Source organism: Danio rerio, chromosome 14 (genome assembly GCF_052040795.2).
Source record: "Danio rerio strain M-AB ecotype USA chromosome 14, GRCz13ab, whole genome shotgun sequence".
Taxonomy (NCBI): Eukaryota; Metazoa; Chordata; class Actinopteri; order Cypriniformes; family Danionidae; genus Danio; species Danio rerio.
Genome location: NC_141034.1, coordinates 54,672,203 through 54,695,000, shown reverse-complemented (window position 1 = coordinate 54,695,000; position 22,798 = coordinate 54,672,203). Strand labels below are relative to the sequence as shown.

Here is a 22,798-nt window from a genome sequence, read left to right as displayed (position 1 = left end):
AGAGCACTCAAGGACACCTTACAGTATGCCATATCACCCTGCAGCCCAAGACAGGTTACTCACTGAAGCTACGCAGGGCTGAGCCTGGTCAGTACCTGGATGGGAGACCACTAGGGAACACTAGGTTGTTGTTGGAAGTGGTGTTAGTGAGGCCAGCAGGGGGCGCTAAACCTGTGGTCTGTGCGAGTCCTAATGCCCCAGTAAAAGTGAGGGTGACATTACACTGTCAGTGGGCGCCGTCTTTCGGATGAGACGTTAAACTGAGGTCCTGACTCTCTGTGGTCATTAAAAATCCCATGGCACTTCTCGTGAAAGAGTAGGGGTGTAACCCCGGTGTCCTGGCCAAAGTCCCTCTATCGGCCCTTACGATCATGGCCTCCCAATCATCCCCTTCCACTGAATTGGCTCGATCACTGTCTCTCCACTCCACCAATAGCTGGTGTGTGCTGAGCGCACTGGCGCCGTTGTCCTGTGGCTGCCGTCTCATCATCCAAGTGGATGCTGCACACTGGTGGTGGTGTGGAGAGACCCCCCTCATGACTGTGAAGCGCTTTGGGTGTATGACCATACACAATAAATGCGCTTTATAAATACACATTACACTACAGGCACATTATAAAAAAAGACAGAAAAGTAATACACATAATATTAATCCAGAAAGTCATTAAAGGCAATTCTGAACAGAAAGGTTTTAACCTGGGATTTAAAATTGGAGATAGAGTCCACCTGACGAATATCTAACGGCAGGGAAATCCATAACTGTGGTGCTATGCAGCTAAAAGCCCCGCCACCAAATGACTTCATCCTAAAATATGGAACTGAGAGCAATTCAGCCACAGAGGATCTCAGTGTACCAGTGAAGAAGATCAGAGAGATAATCTGGAGCCAGGTTGTGAAGAGCTTTGTAAGTTAGTAAAATAATTTTATATTGTACAATATAAAACACAGGAAGCCAATGCAAGTGAAAGAGAATTGGAGTTATGTGAAAGAAGCATGCGAGCGGGTGACTACCCTAGCTGCTGAGTTCTGGATTAACTGTAATCTGAGAAGTTGGTCAAGAGGGATACCAGATAGGAGGGAGTTGCAATAATCAATCCTTGATGTAACCAGAGCATATACAAGCACTTCAGTACTTTGTTGGGACAGTGAAGGGCGAAGTCTTGCAATGTTACGCAAGTGAAAAAAGGCAGATTGAGAAATATTACTAATAAGTAAATTAAACGAAAGCATACCATCTGGTATAACCCCAAGACTTTTAGCATGAATTGTAGAATTTACTGGAGATTTATTGATAAAGGATTGAGCTTTGGAAAGAACAGATTTTGAGCCAACCAGAAGGGCCTTTACCTTTAAAAAGTTACAGGTCATCCACATAATATCTCGCAGACATTTTAGTAATATCGGAGGGGGGCTAAGATGGAGCATTCTTTGTAGACATATAAGCTTGCGTATCATCAGCATAAAAATGAAACTGTATGCCAAAACAGCTGAATATATGACCTAAAGGTAAAATGTAAATAATAAAAGAGGTTAGATATTTACTGCCAAGCTACATTTACATAACTCTTATTATCCAAAGTGCCTTAAAAATAATCTTTAGATTTATATTAAACAGAACATTGAAGTAAAAGCGCAAATTATATATGTCAAAAGATGCGTCACTAAAGATCAGTCTATTTGCTGAAATATTAACACTCATAAATCACCCCAGAGTAGATGAAAACATCCCCTTACAATGCATTACAGATGAGCTTTAGATTTATATAAAACAGTAAAACACTACATTTAAATAAGAATGATCTTTAAGAGTGCGGTTAGTAGCCAGACATCACCTTAAAAAAAACAAATTAGTTGCACAGTAATGAAGGTTACATTGTAGGAGATGTAGTTGAACTGTATAAAGCAGCAATATGTGAGGGGCAGGAATGTGTAAAGTGTGTGAAGGATGGGCGTTTTGCTTCATTCGCTGTTGAAAAGTGTGTTGCTTTAAGATGCAGACGATGTGTGGGCCTAATGACACGGATGCAGCATTTAATAAAGTTGACATGAAGCACGGCGAGACGGATGGTGAGTCAGACGTGAGTCTGCATTGAAATACTCGGACTGATATTTAAAGTGAAAAGCGCGTTCAACATGCTGGTTGTTTTGCGGATCTTTGACGGTTGCCTGTGGATACTCTAATGCTCCACAGTCACCTGTCCAGCAGCATGTGCAAGTCAAATTCACTCAATTCCCCATTGTGGCAGATGAGCAGGCCCACCGAGAGCTCACAGCCAAAATGTCCTTATCGTTTTACTAAAAGAAAAACAAAATCTTTGCAAATCCATCAGACGAAAGCATTCTTGCTCTTTCAGATTTTTATTTTTTTGTGAGGTATAAACCAATCTACAGTTCAAGAGTCACAATTTGCAGTTTCAGCTCATTTTGCATCAAGAGCCAGAGCTTATTACCAATTTTTAACAGCGACATCTTATAATTGATCTATTTAAGAGGACATTTCAGTGTCATGGGTCAGATTAAACTCATGCATTACATATTTTTATAACACTAGACAATTTTTGGAAGGGAAACAACATTTTGCAAGGGCTTTAAGACTTAAGATATCAACATGTTTCTCCACAATGGACGTCCAGCATTACCCAGTGCCTAGACTGTGGCTCTGCACAAGTAGTTTTGCCAGAGGTGAAATAGTCTTGCCCAACTGAGCCTGGTTTCTCTCGAGGTTCACTTTCTTTCGTCAATTGGTGAAGTTTGTTCCTTGCCACAGGCTTGCTTGGTACGGGACTCGTGGAGCTGCTCATTGATGGATTTGCTAGGACTTTCAGCAGTGAAAATTAAACCACACTGAACTGAACTTCAACTCTGAAAACTGGACTGACACAGTTTCCCTTTTACTAGAACTTCTATGTTAAGCTGCTTTGGCAGCATCTACATCGTAAAAGCGCTATAGAAATAAAGGTGAATTTTGATTGTGATGCAATAATGTGCACCTTTTCAATACAATAGTTATTGTGAAAATGCAATGGCAGTGAGTAAATTGTTTATGGGTATGATTTTAGCATGCTGAAAGTTCATTTCAAAACATGCTACAAATCTCAAAACAGCACTACCAGTTTAATTTTAAGCATCTCAGCTACAACCAGACTGCCTAAAAGAGCTAGTCAAGCTTAGTAATCAATTAGTGGAGTAGTGAAGTATCCTGCTCATACTTCAGCGCGAAAGAAAAAGCCTGCACTGCGGTGCTGCCAACCGACTGAATACATCACTAGCTCCATTTACCAGCCACTGGTGCAGTAAAAAGCACAGTACTTGTTTTTCCCCATAGTTTGCCCATCCAATATCAATACCTCACCATGCTTCACCAGTCTCCAAGGTAACAGCACTTTCTTCACAGTGATAATGTTCAAAGAGTCTGGCCCCATATCTTTGCATTGAAATGCTCTGAACAAGCAGGACTTGAGGGTGCCTGCACATAATTACAGCACGCCAGCTTCCCAACAGCGCCTTTATCTCAGTAGCGCTGCCCCGAATGGCATAAGGCATTTGGAAAAATGTCAGACTTCCATTATTTTAAACAACAGCGAGACTGTAGATGCATACTTAAGTCGTTTATGGCTGGAAAGACATTCACAGATTGTCATAGTCATAATTGGAGCGCTTTGCTTGAGAATTATGCTTATGCTAAACCCTGGTGAATACAATTTCAAAGCTTAGTAATTCAGCTACGTTGAATAATGCTTATTTAGCCATAATGTGTAAAAGAGAGACTAGACAAAACTTGATGCATGCGTGATCACCAATGTTGGAAATGTTACCTGAAAAAAGTGATTACATTGTTAAATTGCATTAACATTAAATGTTAGGTCTGGCAAATAATTTAATTACTAAATAAGAAATGTAATTACACAATGCTACTTAAAATCCCTATAAATGTCAATGCATGAACAATTCATTCATTCATTTTCAGCTTAGTCCCTTTATTAATCAGAGGTCACCACAGTGGAAAGAACCGCCAACTTATCCAGCATATGTTTTACACAGCGGATGCCCTTCCAGCAACAACAGAGTATTGGGAAACACCCATACACTTGCATTCACACACATACACAAGGGCCAATTTAGCTTACTTAATTCTCCTATAGCGCATGTGTTTGGACTGTGGGGGAAACCAGAGCACCCGAAGGAAACCCACGCCAACACGGGGAAAATATGCAAACTCCACACAGAAATGCCAACTGACCCAGCCGGGACTTGAACCAGCAAACCTTCTCGCTGTGAGGCAATCGTTTTATCTACTGCTCAACTGTGACGCCATGCTTGAGTTAATGACGGAATAGCTTTATTAAAAATGATTATACTTTACTGCTTTTCCCTTTTTAAGCAATATATTATCAAAATAATCTTTAGTCAACAATTAATCTGAAGAGTTTCATGTTTTCAAGCATATAATGTTCAACCTTATTTCATATATAATATTTATTGCAGTTAAATATCTTTGGTTTGGTTATGTCTACTTGTCATGAAATCTACTGCGGACATCCATTATTCACTGATCCATAAAATGTCACTAAAATAAATCTTGACTTTGCTTGATTGACTGTTAAGGAAATGAAAACTACAAGCTGAAAAAAAGAGATGCATTGTAATCCTGTTTAAAATAATTGTATAAAATGGATATCAAGCAAAGTATTGAAGGTGTTGGTTTTCTGAAAGGTCTTTTCTGTATCAGGGTGGAGTAACGCATATCATTTCTTATGTCTTTATTAGAGCTGCATGATTCTGGCTAAACTGAGAACCGCAATTTTTTTTTGCCAAAAATAAAGGTCACGATTTTCTCACGACTCTGTAGATGTAAAATAAAGGTTAATATGAGTGGGCTATTATTACTTGTATTCTCAAACATGTGGTGAAACAGCAGTAGGCTTTGTGTAGCTGTACTGTTGGTTAAAATGCTACATGTTGTATAGACTTGGATTGGTGGACTTGAACAGACTTTAGATTTGTCCTGGTCATTAATGCTGATGATAATTCTGATGTTGAATTATGTGTACAATCTGTAATGTTCTGCTTAAAATCTGTCACTGACGTGATTTTCGTGAATACAGAAGACTGGGTGGATATTTTTGCATTTCGACGGGTTTTGGAGACTTTTTAGGCTGGAATCAGTCAGCTACATCTGCAACACTGTGTGCGCTTTCGGTTTCATCATCACTGCTAAGAGCGGTTCACCTCCCACGCGGCTCCCAAACGATCACTCTGTGCCACAAACTGAAAGTTATATACAACTTTATTACCTGTTATTCACAGCCTATGCAGGGTCTGTTTACTAAAGTACACTTCATTCAGAGGCGCGCCCGCCCTCTCTGTGGTGTCAGCTCACGTCACGTGTGATTTTGTGGTCGCAAATACATTTTCAGGAAGACAGAAATGACATTTTTGGGGTGAATTATATCTTATAAATACAATATGTGACTCTTTAAACACCATTTGGAGGTGTTCACGTTGCTGAACAACGCATATAAAAGGATGTGAATGTTAAGACACCATTGCTTCTCTCCTGAACTTGAAAATATGATTGACAGAATCTGCTGGATTAATAAAAAAATTAAGATCATCTGGATTAAGATCAACTAGGGGGTCAAATCGAGATCGCAATCTTTTTACAATAAATTGTGCAGCTCTAGTCTTTATGATTATTAATAAAGTTGAATGTTTAAGGGCCTAGATTATATGATGACATCAGTGTCATCCCGGAGTAATTTGCCATTTTATATGTTCAATCTTTTGAAGGAAATTCCTCTGTATGCAAGCTGCCAGTTTGGATGTTAATGATACTAGTTTTTAAACAGCTTGATAAGACGACAGTATACCACTATATTACAGGTCTGGGGTCAGCCTAAATCAGTGGTTCCCAAACTTTTTTTCTGTGTGCAGCCCTTCTAATATTTGACACCCGTCAAGCACCCCTTTCTCCGATTAAACTCCACATTTTTAACTACACTATTTTTGAATACACATTTTTATCTGCTGGATTTCTCTGTTTTACTTGACTTCTTTAAAGTGGCAGTTTTTAACCAGGTGTCCATATTGATGACTAGTCATCTATAGGACTATAGTTCACGAAAAAAACAACAAAACAAAAACAATTACGAACGTACCATCACTTAGTGCCAAATGGGAAAGAGCGGGGCTATTGTGGCACAGACGTGAAGCAGCGAGATGAGAGAGCATGTATAGGTTGTAAATTACAATTTTTAATGTGATTTTTTTCTCTCTCTCAGTGAATTTCTTTTCTCTTAAAAATATGACATGAAGTTTACCCAAGATAAATGCATAAAATAATAAAAGATACAATTTTTCGCCATTACAAACATTCTCTCGTGCGTGGTCAGACGCACACCCCAGTTTGGGAACTGCTGGCCTGCATAATCATTGGAAGATATTGTCTGGAATTATGCTCACACAATACTAGATTTTTTTATGTGTACCTGTTTTAGCCAATCAGGTTTAAACACCTACATTTATGATAGTTAATGATGTTATTTGACTGTATAATTGTTGTTGTTTTAAGATTGTAAGCAGAGTGACCTACGAACTCTGCAAGAGTGTTGAAGCTTGCTACTGCTAATGAAACTAAATTATTTCAGTAAACTTTTTTTTTTTTTTTTTGGCTCTGGCTCTTCTTCAGCTGACAGACGGATCATTTTCAGATTAAAACGGTTGGCTGCCCCTACATTATCAATCAGGAACCGGTATTAAATATAAGGTATTGGTGTCAATTTTTTTTTTTGAATGATACTGCTCAATTCATTTCCTATTAATCTTATGCAATTGTCTTGATAAATGAGGCCAGAGGGCAAATTTGGCTAGGATACTGGGGTTAAACCCCTACTTTTATTCATTTATTTTCGAAGGACATCCTGGAAATTTTAATGACCAAAGAGAGTCAGGAACTCGGTTTAACGTCTTATCCAATCGACAGTGCTCACTGCGCAGTATAGAGTCCATATACTGGGGTGTTAATTATACACAGGCCGCAGGTTGAGCGCCCCCTGCCGGCCTCATTAACACCACTTCCAGCGGCAACCTAGCTTTCCCTTGTTGCCTCCCATCTAGGCCCTGCTTAGCTTCAGTGGGAGAGTTGCAGAGAGCTAGCTGTCAGCTAGCAATAATTTAATTAAACAAGATACCGTCCAAAAATAAAAAGATGAAAAATATCCAACTTTGCAGAAAAAAAAAAGTAAATATCACAATTAAAAACTTGTGATATAAACTGCAAGATGACCAGGCAGCCTTTCCATTAAACTCAAAAGGCTCTGTGAACATTTTGCCAAATAAGCAATCTCAGCATCCCTCCATTTTAATGTCCGAGGCCAGTAAATCAAGACACGAGCGTGGAGAGTCGAACTTTCAGCGATTTCAGTGCCTGTGGGAGATTCAGCCCAACACTGAGTCAGGCCATCTTCTCTTCTTCACCATACTTTAATAACCATCAGCCTGTCTGTACACCCCACAGAGAGAGAGAAGGGCAGACAGACAGCTTCAGACTGCTGGAGACGAGACAGAGCGACAGCAAGACAAAAAGAGAGCCGGGAGACCAGATTAAAAAAACAGGATAGACAAGTGGGCGAATAGAGAGTGGGATCCTGAGAGAGCAGGGGGGGTGAGAAACAGATTGAATGATGAGGAGGGCAAAACAGGCTGCTCATCTTTCCAGACAGCGTGAGAATTAGCTACCGTTTGATCATTGAGGATCTCTCACAAGTTGTGCTTGTTAAAGGCCAGGCCTGCACGATTCATTGTTTCTAAACAAAATCGTGATTTGAGCTGCGATTATTTCGATGTGCTATCAAATATGGTAACAAGTAGGGATGTAACGGTATCAGAATTTCACGGTACGGTAATATCTCGGTATGAATGTCACGGTACGGTATTTAATGAATCATTTACAGGAAAAAACAAAACTTATGAAAATACTCCAAAAAAGTGCCAAAAGTGTCAATGACATACAAATTAGTCATCTATCTGTAAGCTTTGAAACAGGAACTTCAATTTTAATAACAAAAAAATATTAAACCATGTAAAAAAATAAAGTTTTAATTTAGTAGTGTTGAAAACTCATCACATTCAACATTTAATCACTCACTCACTCACTTAGATAGAGATGGGTTTAAAGGAAAATTATCATTTAAATATAATCTGGTAAAAGCTGGTATCTCTGGGCATTTACAATGTCCTCTGCAACAGAAAAAACCCTCTCATTTGGGACTGAGGTTTCTGGGACAAGAGAGATATGACTTGGCCCAGGTTGATAGCAGTGGGTAATGTTGTGCATTGTCTTTCCCCCACTTGAGGACAAGCCATGAGTGAGATAGAGATCTCATGTCTGCATCAATCTGAACAGTGTGCTGACAACACCGCTATTCAGTACGCGCGCGACAACACAGCTGATAAGAACTCGCGCGACAACACAGCTATTCAGTACGCGCGCGACAACACAGCTATTCAGTTTGCGCGAGACAACACAGCTGATAAGAACTCGCGCGACAACACCGCTATTCAGTACGCACGCGACAACACAGCTGATAAGAACGCGCGCGACAACACAGCTGATAAGAACGCGCGCGACAACACAGCTGATAAGAACTCGCGCGACAACACCGCTATTCAGAACGCGCGCGGCGACAACACCCGCTTTAGAGTTTTCCAGCTCTTTTTCATCCCCGCTTCTAGCAGCACACTCCATTTCCGCATTACTGGATCTGTATCGACAACAGACCGCAAGGGATGATGGTCAAGCCTGGGCTGATGGGAATTGTAGTTTCCGGTACCTCCCGTTCGCTTCATTCGCCTGAGCAAATTTTCTCAGAAGACCTATAGTTTTACCGAGTCATGCGACTACGGTAATATCGAAAAAAATTAATATTGCGGTATGACGGTATTTACAATACCGTTACATCCCTAGTAACAAGCATATCGTCTTTGACAGTTCACAAGCACATTTCACAGTGTGCAGGGTAAATGTGAATCTAAACGTGAAGGTTTTCTAGTTCACCTTTTGGATTGGGATTTGCGTTCTCGGCACTTTAACTAGCTGATTAATCAGAGCCTTGGAGAAACTGGGAAATATGACAGCCGCTTTCATGTAAGCGGAGTAGCAATATATTATAAAAGTAAAATAGATGAAAAAAATAACATGATTTATTACAAACAAAGCATAAGGACACATTGATTTGCACCCCATAAACACAATCAAGCCTTACAAATGCACTCTGGACACCCCTTTACATTGAGAGTTTAAAGGGGTGGTCCACTATAATATCATGTTCAACTTTAGTTGATGTGTAATATAGCTGTTTGAACATAAACAACATCTCTGAATGTAAGACGCACTAAGTTTAATGCAAAGGGAGACATTAGTGTTGTCCCAAATGGCACACTAATGTTTTTAACTAAGCGGAAATTCAAACCGTTTCCCTGATGACGTTTGACGGTCGCCAAATCAGTAAAATAATAAACCGAATTATCAAATAATACCTGCCGTGAGTATAACCGCATTCACCATCGGGAGGCGCTATAATCACTCTCGTAGGAGAATTCTGCTTTCACCATCCAAAATAAATAAAGTTATCCAGCATGTGCGCCCGATAGCTCCGCCCCTTCCGCTACGTAAGCAAACCTGCGGTCGTTGAGTGCGTGAAGTGTCCATCATTACACACTTCATTTTAGCGGCTGAATGAGTGCATCATCCGGGTAATTAAAATGCATTTAATGTTTTTAGAGTTTTCAGTGTGAACACAGTACTTACACTATTTATACTACAAAATGGCGTTGGATAGTATGCGATTTGGGATGCAGCTATTGGCTTTTACAGAGTTAGCTTACCAAAGCCTACAGCGAACATATTTGGGGACTACAAAAAATCCATCCGGGCCAGTGAGATTACATGGGATCCGGGTGAGTGCATTCACCTTATGCACACAGCCAGCGCAGTGAAGGGGAGTGGCCAGAGGCACGGTAATGCTATAGCAGAGAAAGCTAAAATGCCTTCCAAAAGGTGCTATTTCCACATAGCTTCTTCTGTTTCTGCATTTGGGCTTCCAAAGGGCACAGCACAAAGAAAGAAGAGATTACAGTTTAATTTTAATAATAACAAATATAGAGCTAGCATTTGACAGAGGTGAACTTCCAGAATATCTCCCAGTTCAGTGCTGGATTCAGCTATAAACTCCAACTGACGAAGCTGTGGACTGCGAGCCGCAACTTGTATTTTTATTTGTTAAAATTGATCAACTACATGCATAGTTTCTAGCATTAACAGTATGCTGTAGCGAGGACGTAAACAAAGATGTAAATAATGGGAAATGCTGTTTGGCACCGTTACTAACTTAGCTACAAATATTCAGCAGCGCTGCAGTGTCTCAATATGCGGCTGCTTTCCCTGCGTTCTACATCTCAAATAACAAACTCGCAAAAAATGTGAAAGCGTTTTATATTACTTACACATGCTTATAACCCGAATATATATGAAAGACACAGATTTTATTTATAGAGCAGGCATGAGGCTCAGCTGTGTGCTCTTCATTTCTGTCTGATTTAATCAGCTAACACTGCTAACAGCTGCTCTGACTGGACTGTTTACACATCGCAAAAGCCAATGCTTGTAGGGGCGTGACACAGAGCCAATCCGCGAATCACAGCACATTGTTATGCCAAGTTCAGACTGCATTAGTTTAGCCCCGATTTTGATCGCCGGCAGGTTGAGAAAAATCGCAGACAAATGCCTGAAATCACAGGCAAATCGGTGCTCATGCACGTGAGGGAGAATCACACATTGTGAACTATCAAAGATGCGATCTGAGAGAATCGCCGATGAGTCGCCGATGCCTGTGAGATATTTGGCATGCTAAATATCTGGAGCTGTCTGCGATTCAAATCATGCCATGTGAAACGAGTTTTGACTGAAAATAACATCAGCGATCGCCTACAGCCAATGAGAGAGCAGCATTCACATATGTGTGTGTGTGTGTGTACACGCAGGCCAGCAGGAGGCTCATTTTCTTTTATTTGGAACCAAGAAATGGAGGAAAAACTAGTGGAGGTTTGACAGGAGCGCGCCCGTGTCTGTTTGACGTTTTATACAGAAAGTTAAAAAGGAGAGTTGAGTAGAAATTGCTAATTCCCTTCAAACCCAGGCGGGCAAATATGTACATTTTCTACCCCATTAAAGGCTTCTTTCTCGTTATGTAGTTAATAATAAAAGATATACTAAGTGTTTTTGGCTGTGAGATGTAGTTTGGACGAAGTTGTCTTCCTATTGTAAAGACATGCAATGTGAAAGCCCCTATCGCCGATCCATCTAGCAGTGTAAACAAAGCAGCGACAAAAAGCTAGCTCAGATAGTCATGCACTGCGAAAACATCTGTGCCACGACTTCTTTGAAAATCATGCAGTCTGAACTCGGCATTAGCTGACCAATGAGAGCCTCTAGAGGGCGGGTCTTCAGAGGAACTAGGAAATATGACAGCCGTTTTCCTGTTAGCCAAGTAGCTGTATATAATCAAAAGGTAAAACTTTACAATAAGGTTCATTAGTTAATGCATTTACTAACATGAACTAATCATGAACAACACATGTAGAGCATTTATTAATCATAATTGAATATTTACTAATGCATTATTAACATTCAAGTCCATGCTTGTTAACATTAGTTAATGCACCATGAGTTAACATGAACTAACAATGAACTACTGTATTTTTGTTAACTAACATTAAAGGGCCATGAAACTCCCTTGGTTCAGCAGGGTGTTTTCACACCTCTATACTTTGGAAAAAGTCAGAAAAGTGGGCGTGTCCAGCTCTGTTTAGGGGGGAGTGTCGGAGGAAGAAAAGAGGCATGGTGTGGGCGCACTGAATTTCAGAGTCAAAACATACACCCAACAGGGGAGAAAGTGATGGTGTTTACAAGGACATCTGTAGTCGAATTATTTGCCAAATTATTAAATTGTGGACTTTAACTGCAGTTTGGCTCTTTCATTCAGGGAATTCATTCATGTCCCTCGCGACAAACGAGATATTTGATTCAAGGAACTCCTCTAAGCGTGTATTTTCATGCAATGTTTGATACCGCACGGCGAATGAGAGAAAAAAAAACTCAGCATTTCCCGGAAACTTAGATGCACTCGGCAGGTAGCGTCAGAAAGCCGCGTGTGTTATTCTGGTCACAAAATCCAACACGAGGTTATTGTTTGGTTGTAGAGCTAACTTGTTTACACTCGGTGCAATAGTTTGTTCGATACGAATAAAATACGAACTGAATAAACAAAGAGCGCTGGTCGCTCACTTACCAAATCTGTAGAGACAGGACAATCCACAGCAACTAGAGCTGCGTCTTTATTTAGAGGAGACTACAAGCGAATCCGGATCTCAGAGTTTGCAGATGAGAACAGCTCTCAGGTAAACAATAATCCTCATTAGACACGCAAATTATTGTTGTCGAGCGTCGCGTACACTATTAATCTACACGTGACTCCTATGACAGTAATGTATGACAGTAATGAATATTAATGAAGTTGCACAATAGAGCGCGCTGATTGGTTTGAACCAAGCCTTACTCATGCATTAATGCATCACACTGTAAGACGTAATAAGACACTCTGGCACAGACGTCCAGTCTGCACGCTGGAATACACGCTATTATGTCATGACCGTGACGCAGCTTCAAAAATTAGTTTCAAACCGGAAGTACGAATTTGCTTGAAATAATGCAAAAACAACCAATTTACACTTTTTAGTGAAATATAGGTGTCCTAATAGTGTTTTTAGCAGTGTGGGACACATATATGACTGTCAACAGCTCAATAAATATGTTTTGGTGTTTTGTGACCCTTTAACATAAACAAATACAGTTGTAAATGTATTGTTCATTGTTTGTTTTTCTTAGTAAATGCATTAATAATATTAATTAATGAACCTTATTGTAAAGTGTAACCAATCAATAACCTGATTTTCTACAAATGAAGCATGAGCCACATTGCTTTGCATCTTAAAACACAACCAAGCCTTAAAAATACACTCTAGACCAGGCCTTTAAGATAAAATTATGCCCATTGAGATCAGAGAGTTAAATATTATGAAAAATGTATAGGCAAATTATAAACAATAAATAAAGAATTACAATTATGTACACTAATATATAGTATAAAAAGCATTTCCTATAGTTGATTTACAGTTGAAGCAAAGCTGAAAAAAAATGCATGTAAAAAAACAGGTATATACATTTTTTTGGTGCAATATTATCTCTTTCTTTTTTGGAGAAACAAAAGAAACGACACTTTCTGGCAGAAGGTCTGCAGCTTCACCTACAGTCTCCCAGTATTTGCTGACTCTGACTGCAGGATACTGTAAAAGCATTTTGTGCCAAAGGGTTGGAGGACAGGATTACATTCACTGCAACACAAAGCAAGAATCCTCCTGCCTTTAAAGACTTCTCAACCCTACATCTGGCATGTCGATCCAGCAACAAGTCTGGCTGTGCCGCGCTGCTGGAATAATTCAGCGTTCGCAGTTTCCACTCCAGCTGGCTCAAAGCATTCTGGGATTTGTAGTAGAGATTATCCAGCTGGGCACATCATCGCTCCCCAGCGGGAAGTCGGGATGTCTGGGCATGTCAGGGCAGAACTTCTCCCTCTCTTGAGCTTGTCATAAAGAGCCAGCAGGGCCACAGGAGTGTCCTTATTTCCAGCTCACAAAGCCAGAGCATCCGCCTCTCATCTGCTTGACTATTCCTGCCATTATTCCAGCAGACATTTTAATAAAGACCCAAATTTTTATCAATCACTGAGCTGCTTCTCTTCCCTAGAGCCAAAGAGCTTTACTGCGGAGGAAGTCAGACAAACAGCCAAGCGAGAGAGAGAAAAAAAAAAAAAAAAAAAAAAGAGCCAGACACAGTTCTAGGTGGTTATAAATGAATGATTGTAAATATACTAATTAATACTTATTATAACTGTTTCATCCTAAAATGTGGATTGTTAAATAATTTAACTATGACTATTTAGTGTTTATTATTTAAACTCATCTGCCACTTTATTAGGTACACCTGTCCAACTGCTCATTAAAGCAAATATCTAATCAGCCAATCACATGGCAGCAACTCAATGCATTTAGGCATGTAGACATGGTCAAGATGATCTGCTGCAGTTCAAACTGAGCATCAGAATGGGGAAGAAAGGGGATTTAGTTGACTTTGAACATGGCATGATTGTTGGTGCCAGACAGGCTGGTCTGAGTATTTCAGAAACTGCTGATCTACTGGGATTTTCAAGCACAACCATCTCTAGGGTTTACAGAGAATGGTCTGAAAAAGAGGAAATATCCAGTGAGCGGCAGTTCTGTGGTGGCAAATGCCTTGATGCAAGAGGTCAGAGGAGAATGGCCAGACTGGTTCCAGCTGACAGAAAGGCAACAGTAACTCAAATAAGCACTCGATACAACCGAGGTCTGCAGAAGAGCATCTCTGAACACACAACACGTCCAACCTTGAGGCGGATGGGCTACAGCAACAGAAGACCACACCGGGTGACACTCCTGTCAGCTAAGAACAGGAAACTGAGGCTACAATTCACACAGGCCCACCAAAACTGGACAATAGAAGTTTGGAGAATCGTTGCCTGCTCTGATGAGTCTCCATTTCTGTTTCAACATTCAGAGGGTCGGCTCAGAATTTGGCGTCAACAAAATGAAAGCATGGATCTATCCTGCCTTGTATCAATGGTTCTGGCTGCTGGTGGTGGTATACATTTTGTGTGTGTGTGTGTGTGTGTATACATTTTGTGGAGAATATTTTCTTGGCACACTTGGGCTCATTAGTACCAATTAAGCATCATGTTAACGCCACAACCTACCCGAGTATTGTTCCTGACCATGTCCATCCCTTTTTGACCACAGTGTACCCATCCTTTGATGGCTACTCCCAACAAGACAATGCACCATGTCAAAACGTGAATCATCTTAGACTGGTTTCTTGAACATGACAATGAGTTCGCTGTACTCAAATGGCCTCCACAGTCACCAGAACTCAATCCAATAGAGCACCTTTGGGATATGGATTACCGGAAGACAAATCTGCAGCAACTGTGTGATGCTATCATGTCAATATAAAACAAAATCTTTGAGGAATATTTCCAGTACCCTTGTTGAATCTATGCCATGAAGGATTAAGGCGGTTCTGAAGGGGTTCAACCAGGTACTAGTAAGGTGTACCTAATAAAGTGGCCAGTGAATGTATACAACATATACAACATTTAATAGAATATATATTTTTATTACCATTTTTAATTACTTTTAAAATGCAATTACAACCCTTATTGTATACAGCACATTGTTAAAATACTTGGCAAGACTGCAACAAAATGTCATGCTATAAAGCAATTTGAAATTTAATGTCTTTTTTTCATCACATAAATCACTATACTATTTTATTCTGAGTCTATAATGTGCAATAATTTGGCAATACTTAAGTTATGACAAAGCTCATTTAAATTTAAAATAATTAAGAGAACCAAAGAGAAAGTGAGAATTAGTCATAAACATGATTAACAGCCACCTGACTGAATGTCTAGTTACATAATGCATTTTATTATCATTTATTTGCCATTTATTGCATTGTTTTATTAGTTTTTTTCTTTTTCAGTACGATTTTTATTACTTTAAAAATGTATGCATTGATCAAATGAATACTGCAACACAATGTCATGCCAATAAAGCAAATTGAACTTGAACATACAGTCGAGAGTGTGTGTGCGTGTGTGTGTGTGTGTGTGTGTGTATGTATGGTGATATAAGTAAAACTGACTGACGGATTTAAACAAACTGTACAAACTACAAGCATCCCTTACATTTGGAAATAAAACAGTGGAGAATAAAATTTAAAACAGCCCTTGGCTATCATGTCTGATGGTTCACTAGGCTTTTTCATCTTTCATCTGTGTATGCATGTACTGTGTATGCATGCATGCATGAATGTATGCATTATTATATAATCATCACCATACTATTATATTTATTGTTTATATAATGTGCAATAATTTGGCAATACTTGGCAAGTCATGCCAATAAAGCTCATTTGAGCGAGCTTGAATTGAGAAGAAACCAGATAGGGAAAGAGAGAGGGAGGGAAAGAGAGAGAGAGGACGGTGGCGGTGAATGAGAACAGAGCCCTGCTAAAATGAAACCTGCTAAGCATACCAATTAGAGGCTCGAGTCCTGTTTGAGACAGCTCGAATTGGCCCTTTGAAAGCATCACTTGTGCATGCTCAGCTGCTGAATTCATCCAAGTCGAACAGGAAATGCAGCCTGCCTGCCCTGTCCTAGACGCATGTGAATACATGATGCACATGCCCAACAAAAGTCCTCCCTGCCTGCTTCTAGCATTTTCTCCCTCCACCTGTGAAGACTGCATGCAGATCACATGCGCTTCATTTCAGAGCTACACTGCAATAAATCACACTGAAAAAATGATTGCGTGCATTTACTAAATGTTTTTAAGGTGAGTGGTTGCAAACAATTAATGGGTAATTCTTCAACTATTGGCGCTTATGTCCTTTGATCATCCAAAAATATGTATAATTTTGTTCAAATTCCTCTTTCTTTGTCAAAATAATAATAAAACCTACATTTAAAAAAAAAATGCTATCTATTATATATTTTTAAAATTATTTAACCTCCTTTTAGGTGTCAAAATCACTGTTTTCACCTTGTTGCACACCCAGAGTTTTAAACTTCAACAATGAAAATAACATTTTAAAATATGATTTATCTGGTACCTATTAATGTTTCTTAATTAAGCACTAGTGAAATAATTTAAATATTTTATATTTATTAATGTGAGACTATTATCAATATTATTTTTATAAATATAGCTGTCACACAGTGTCACTGTCATTTCCACCATAACACTGTAATGTCGCTTTAAAACGTAAAGATTATTTAGGTGGTTTCTATGAAAATGAATAGTGTCATCTGAGAACATGTTCAAGATTTGGAGGGAATTTAATCAACAACACTTGACGAAAAATCAAGGTAAATATTGCTTTAAAAGGAAATATATTTATTCTACGTCATTTCCAAACATGTTGTACCTTCAAAGAAGTTTTTAAAAACCAAACAAAATGAAGGTAAATAAGAGTGTTTTGTAGACATGAAAAGCTAGTATCACTTCAAAGGTAACCGGTGAAGCTATTTTTAATTTTTTCACAAACTGTTTAGAGGTCATTTCCACCACTGTCATTTCCATCATCACACACATTTATAAAAAATATTTAAAAAGTTCTCATCACACATTAAAAGTGTATTCACAATGTATAAGTTCATGCTCTATTTAATATATTCAGTTTATTTATTTTCTAAAAAACTCTTAATCAAATTAATATTAAATATTAGAGTGTGGCAGGTGTACAATTCAGCATTCAACTAATTCATTAACAAATGTATAATTATTATATATAGGCTACTGTGGAAAGATTGGTTAAACTAGAATCAAAAATGATCTTGGACAATGTTTGACTGCCATCATTTATTTCATTTTGAAATAAAAGCTGTATATTGAGATGTGCTGGAATTGACATTTGTTCACTTCACGATGGAAACAATGTTTCTCTTCTTAGCTAAGTTTGTCCTCATAAATCTTAAAACAAGACGAACTGTTTAAACTTATGAAGATTTCTTATGTTAATTTTCAATAAGGTTTTTTTTACTTTTTTAAAGTGCCCGTAGTTGAAGAATGGCCATTATATGGGCTGAATTAAACAAATGAAGTTGCAATATAACTAAATAAAATTTGTTTGCTTAAATTCAGCCCATTTAAATTGTTTGCAACCACTCACCTTAAAAACATTTAGTAAATTCAGTGATTTTTTCAGTGCATCTAAATAAAAGAAATAAATGATTTAAGAAAAAGCAGACTGGAAACAAGTCAAATGATCTGCCAGTTCAGTAGGAATTATATTTGATAAGACTTAATTATTGAAGAAAGAAAACTAACCTAGGCTTTAGTTAAAATAATAATAATGTAAAATCTTAAATTATGTATTGTAAACAGTTATTCCAAGCAGTGTTTTTAGTCTAATTATCTTAAAGCTAGCTTGTTAATTGCTTTTTAAACTCTATGCTTATATTCTGTGAGAAAACATCTGAAACTTGAGTCAATAAACAGAAGAATCTCCTTATTATTGTCTTCAAATGAGCTAAAGCATATGAACTTAAAGCAGGATTTCTGTCTAAATTAAATCTGGATCACACATTTGTTATTTAAATTAAGACTTGGCAGTAAGTACAATGCAAAATTAGTGTTGCTTCTAAAAATTTACTGAAGCGTATTGCAACAAATCATAGCAGAATTTATTATCAAATAAAGAATAAGTACAAGAGTGACAGATTTTTTATGGGCAAACTTATAACTGAGTGTTACTACAGCATAAAACAACAATAACAATACATACAAACTCAACAATTAGAGATCATTTAAGACCCGTCTTGTATTTTAAGTTACATGTGCAGTTAAATATCCAATTTTAGGCATCACTAACCAAGAATAAAAAACAAGCAATCTTACAGCACTCATAATAATCTTACATTACCTGATATTGCATAATATTTTATTCCCAACAAGATCAATATTGTGTTTTGCTAGAAATACTTGACTGAAGAAGGAGTTTTCGCAGTGCATTTCGTGGTAAAGCGATGCACTTTCATAGAATTGACCGGTAAGTCTCTTATCAAGTCGGCCCAAGGGCTGATTCTGCATTCACCCAAAACGACATTAAAAATGAGCAACTTCTGGGAGAAGTGTTCCTCTTTAGGAGACTCGTATAACCTTACACAGAGTACACAGTGTAACCTTACATTCAACTTCAGCCTGACTTCCCCCACTTAAGTAATGTACACGCACTTAAAGGACATTACCCTGCATGCTCCCTGACTTTAGAGTTTCCTGAAAACTATTTTTTCTCATTATAAAACGACTTTGAGGAGAAAGAGTCAGGTTGACACAAGGGACAACAGAAATATAACACAAATAAGTTACAATAGATCTCAGATTCCTCCTTTATTCCCTTTTCTTTACAGGAATCAATTAAAAACAGCTCTTATGGATTGGCTAATCATACACCTATTAGATAAATTAAGGCCTGGACAGAATCAGCACCCATCACTCAGTCCATTTACCCATGCACGTGTGTGTATGTTATTTAATAACACTCAAATCATTTGATGATGTTAGGATGGCATGGTGGCTTAGTTGTCTTGCTTAGTGGCAAGAAGGTTGTTGGTTCATTTCTGCGTGTGGGGAAAAAAAAAAAAAAACTGCTCCAATTGGTCCACTGTTTTTATGTTGTTAAATTGAAAAAAAGAGACTGGGTGTATTTATATCATCCCAATATGATGGTCTATACTCTACACCTATGTCTGTCCAAACAGCTTGAAAAGTAAATAATTTACCATAGGTGCCCTGTAATGCATTTACTAACATTAGGTATGAATAATCTTGTAAAGCATTTATTAACAATAGTTCAACATTAACTAATGCATTATTTAAATCCAAAGTTGTGGTTAACATTAGTTAATGCACCGAGTTAACATGAACTAACATTATTTTTATCATAGTTATTAACTAACATTACCAAACATGAACAAATACAGTAATATATGTAAAACTAATAGTTTGTACATGTGAGTTAATACATTAACATTAATGGACCATCACTTTAAAGTGTTACTGTTAAGTTTGCAGCTATTATACTTTCAAAATCATCTCTTTTAAATAAGCAAAGTACTTTTAGTATCAATCAAGTGTTTTTCTTTCCTACTATGCATATCAATGTCTACCAGTTTACAACATTCTTCAAATCATCTCAATTTGTGTTCGACAGTAGCAAAAAAACAACACAAAACAGCAACTCAGTTTTAGAAGCACTTGAGTGTGAGTAAATGTTAATTATTTGGTGAACTGTCCCTTTAAGATGCACTGTTTTTTCTAAAATGACAAATGTCTCTTGGACGAGGCAGTGAGGTGTTAAAAGAACAGCACTTTTAGCACCAGAGGTGAGAGAAATGGTGTCTCAAAAAAGGTGAGCGAACACTAATCAACTGTCCTGAGCGAACTCAAACGTGCACTGCTGAATGTACGCTGCTGGAAAGATGGAAAATATAAGTGAGTGACAAAACAGCTACATAAAAGCAACCTGTTTTCTCTATTTAAAAAGGATATTTAAAAAGGATCATGCACACCACATACAAGGACAGTTCACCAAAAAATTAAAATGATCATTTACTTAATCTCATTTTGTCCCAAAACAGATTAACGTCAACTACCAACAAAAAACTAAAATATTGTTTGCATTCTGCATAATAAAGCAATTATTTGTAGGGCTGTCAAAATTAGCGCGTTAACGCACGTGATTAATTTGAAATGCAAATAACGCAGTTGCATTTTTTTTATTTCCTGTTGTGGCCGACGTGTGTTCAGGGCCGGCGCGTCCATAGAGGTGACCTAAGCGGCTGCCTTGGGCAGCAGAATAGCGAGCGAACCTACCCACCCCCTCTCTTATGGTCCTCGGCCTTCCATACGAATAAAACGTTGTGATTGCCGTTTGCCTAGAGCGCAAGTTCAGTTTGCTCTGGCCCTGCGTGTGTTTAACATGCAAAGAAATATGGTTTCATGCAATTTCGGTTGTTTCATTTTTAATCTTTAGCCTTTACCTGCAGTTCAGCAGTTCCCTCACATTCAGCATATTTTCATTCAGGATGTTTTAATGGAATTTGATACCGCATGGCGAACGGGAAGAAAAACCTCTGCATTTCGGGACTCGCGTGGTCATTTAAGATAATCAAAAATCGCTGTTTACATGGTCGACTCTTGATCAGTACTATTTTAATCATCAAAGCTGAGTATTGGTGTCCATGTGAATGAAAGTGCCAGATGAATTCGCAAGCTGTCAAAGACATTTCTCTGCCCTTAAGGTGCGTCCCTCAAATGTTTCATTAAGTTTGACGTGTTTCCCCCCTTTTGTAAAGCGTCTGCTTCACGTTCCTCTATCAGAATCCTTGCATGTTAAATACAGCCATACTTTAGAAAGCTTAGATTAAGCAAATTTGATCAACGCAATCGTGAGGGTTGATGAATCTGAAGGGATCCCTCTCGCTCACCGGCACTGCGTGCGTTGTGTCTGTGTGTGTGTGTGTGTGTGGGTGCGGGCGTGGGTGTGTGTGTTTGTAGTCTACTTAGGACCCAACATGGAAAGCATTTTTGTCCGTTTTGGCATGGATTGTTTTGAAATTTAAATGGCATTACATGCCTGTTTTTACTTCTGTAATAAATACGGCATTTTGTGATTAATCATGATTAATTACGTTTCTTGATTAATTTTAATTAATTACAAAAAAATGTGAATTAATCACGTTAATTTTTTTAATCATTTGACAGCCCTAATTATTTGTAAACCAACATGAGCGAAACAACCATAATTTCAATTATAAAGAACAATTCCTAAGAGTTCAGGTTAAATTAAAAGTGTAGATCACCCAAAATATTTTTTATAATATTTTGCAGTCATTTGCTTTACATTTTGCAGAATAAAAGCAACTTATTTACTTGCAGACCAACATGAGTGACATAATTAGCAGTATCTGCATTAAGAAAGCTATTCTGAAAGGTTCTATTAAAAGGAAAGTTCACCATTAAATTCACATTTTGCAGTCATTTACTCAACCTCATTTTGTCCAAAAACTATTTTATTAGTCAAATAACACGAATTGAATAATATAACTTGTAACTTAACATCCATCTATAGTGTTAGCTTGAACTCAATGGTTGAAAATATACATAATATTGTGCAAATTCTGCACAAAAAAGCCAGCCATTTATCTGTGGAACAACATGAGCAAAGTAAATGACAGCATTTTCATTTTAAGAGAACTATTGCTAAAAGTTGAATCTAAACTTCCATTAGTGCTCCAGCTCTACTCTACATATTCATGAAAATGGAAATGTTGAAAGAGACACAGAAAACCGTTTTCTCCCTCTCAGTAAATGTGTACATTATTGTGTAAATAATGCTCTGTCCTCTGGCATACAGACAGTGTGGATGGCGGTGTGAAACGATGAGTGAATTAAAACAACCTGGAAAATATAAAATCGTTCAAAACATTGAAAACAACAGGACAGCCACTATCAAAATTGATGTGGCGAAGAGAATGTGTGTTAGAGAAAAATAACAGCTTAACCCAACTTCTACTGCACTACCTATTAATAAACAGCTAATTAGTAGTTTAATAAGCTAGTAGTATTAGTTGATATTGCGTTAGAAACTAAAGTATTGCCAAAATGTTGTACAAGTCATTATTAGATTTTTTTAATGCCAAAAATCATTAGAATATCAAGTAAACATGTACCATGAAAAAATAAATTATATATATAAAACTAAATATATATATACGTATATATAAAAGTGTAAAAAAATTAAAATATATAGAACTAAATAAATTAAATAAATAAACATATAAAATAATTATAAAATAAAATTAATAAATTATAAATTATAAAATAAAGTAATACATAAATTTACATATATATATAAATATATTTATACAATATCAGAATTGATGAGTGGAGAAGAATGTGTGTTGGGGGAAAAAAACGATTTAAACCTAAGATTTAACTTCTACTAAGTAACTGTTAATAAAATACTATTAATACGTATAAAATATAATATATATTTTCATATACTATGAAAATTTAAAAAAA

At 37.6% G+C, this 22,798-nt stretch overlaps 2 protein-coding genes and 1 long non-coding RNA gene across 4 annotated transcripts in view; 1 reads left to right on the top strand and 2 right to left on the bottom strand.

Annotated features, from left to right (window-relative positions):
- Positions 1 to 22,798, bottom strand: part of nsd1a (nuclear receptor binding SET domain protein 1a) — a 1,446,438-nt gene that overhangs the window by 426,736 nt on the left and 996,904 nt on the right. The window lies entirely within an intron of this gene.
- The window catches only part of ctnna1 (catenin (cadherin-associated protein), alpha 1), a 192,052-nt gene that overhangs the window by 4,713 nt on the left and 164,541 nt on the right, over positions 1 to 22,798 (bottom strand).
- On the top strand, positions 15,689 to 22,227 carry LOC147840936 (uncharacterized). Its single transcript, XR_015508045.1, has 3 exons — positions 15,689 to 16,546; positions 17,951 to 20,724; positions 20,799 to 22,227. It is a non-coding gene; the product is annotated as an uncharacterized LOC147840936 (long non-coding RNA).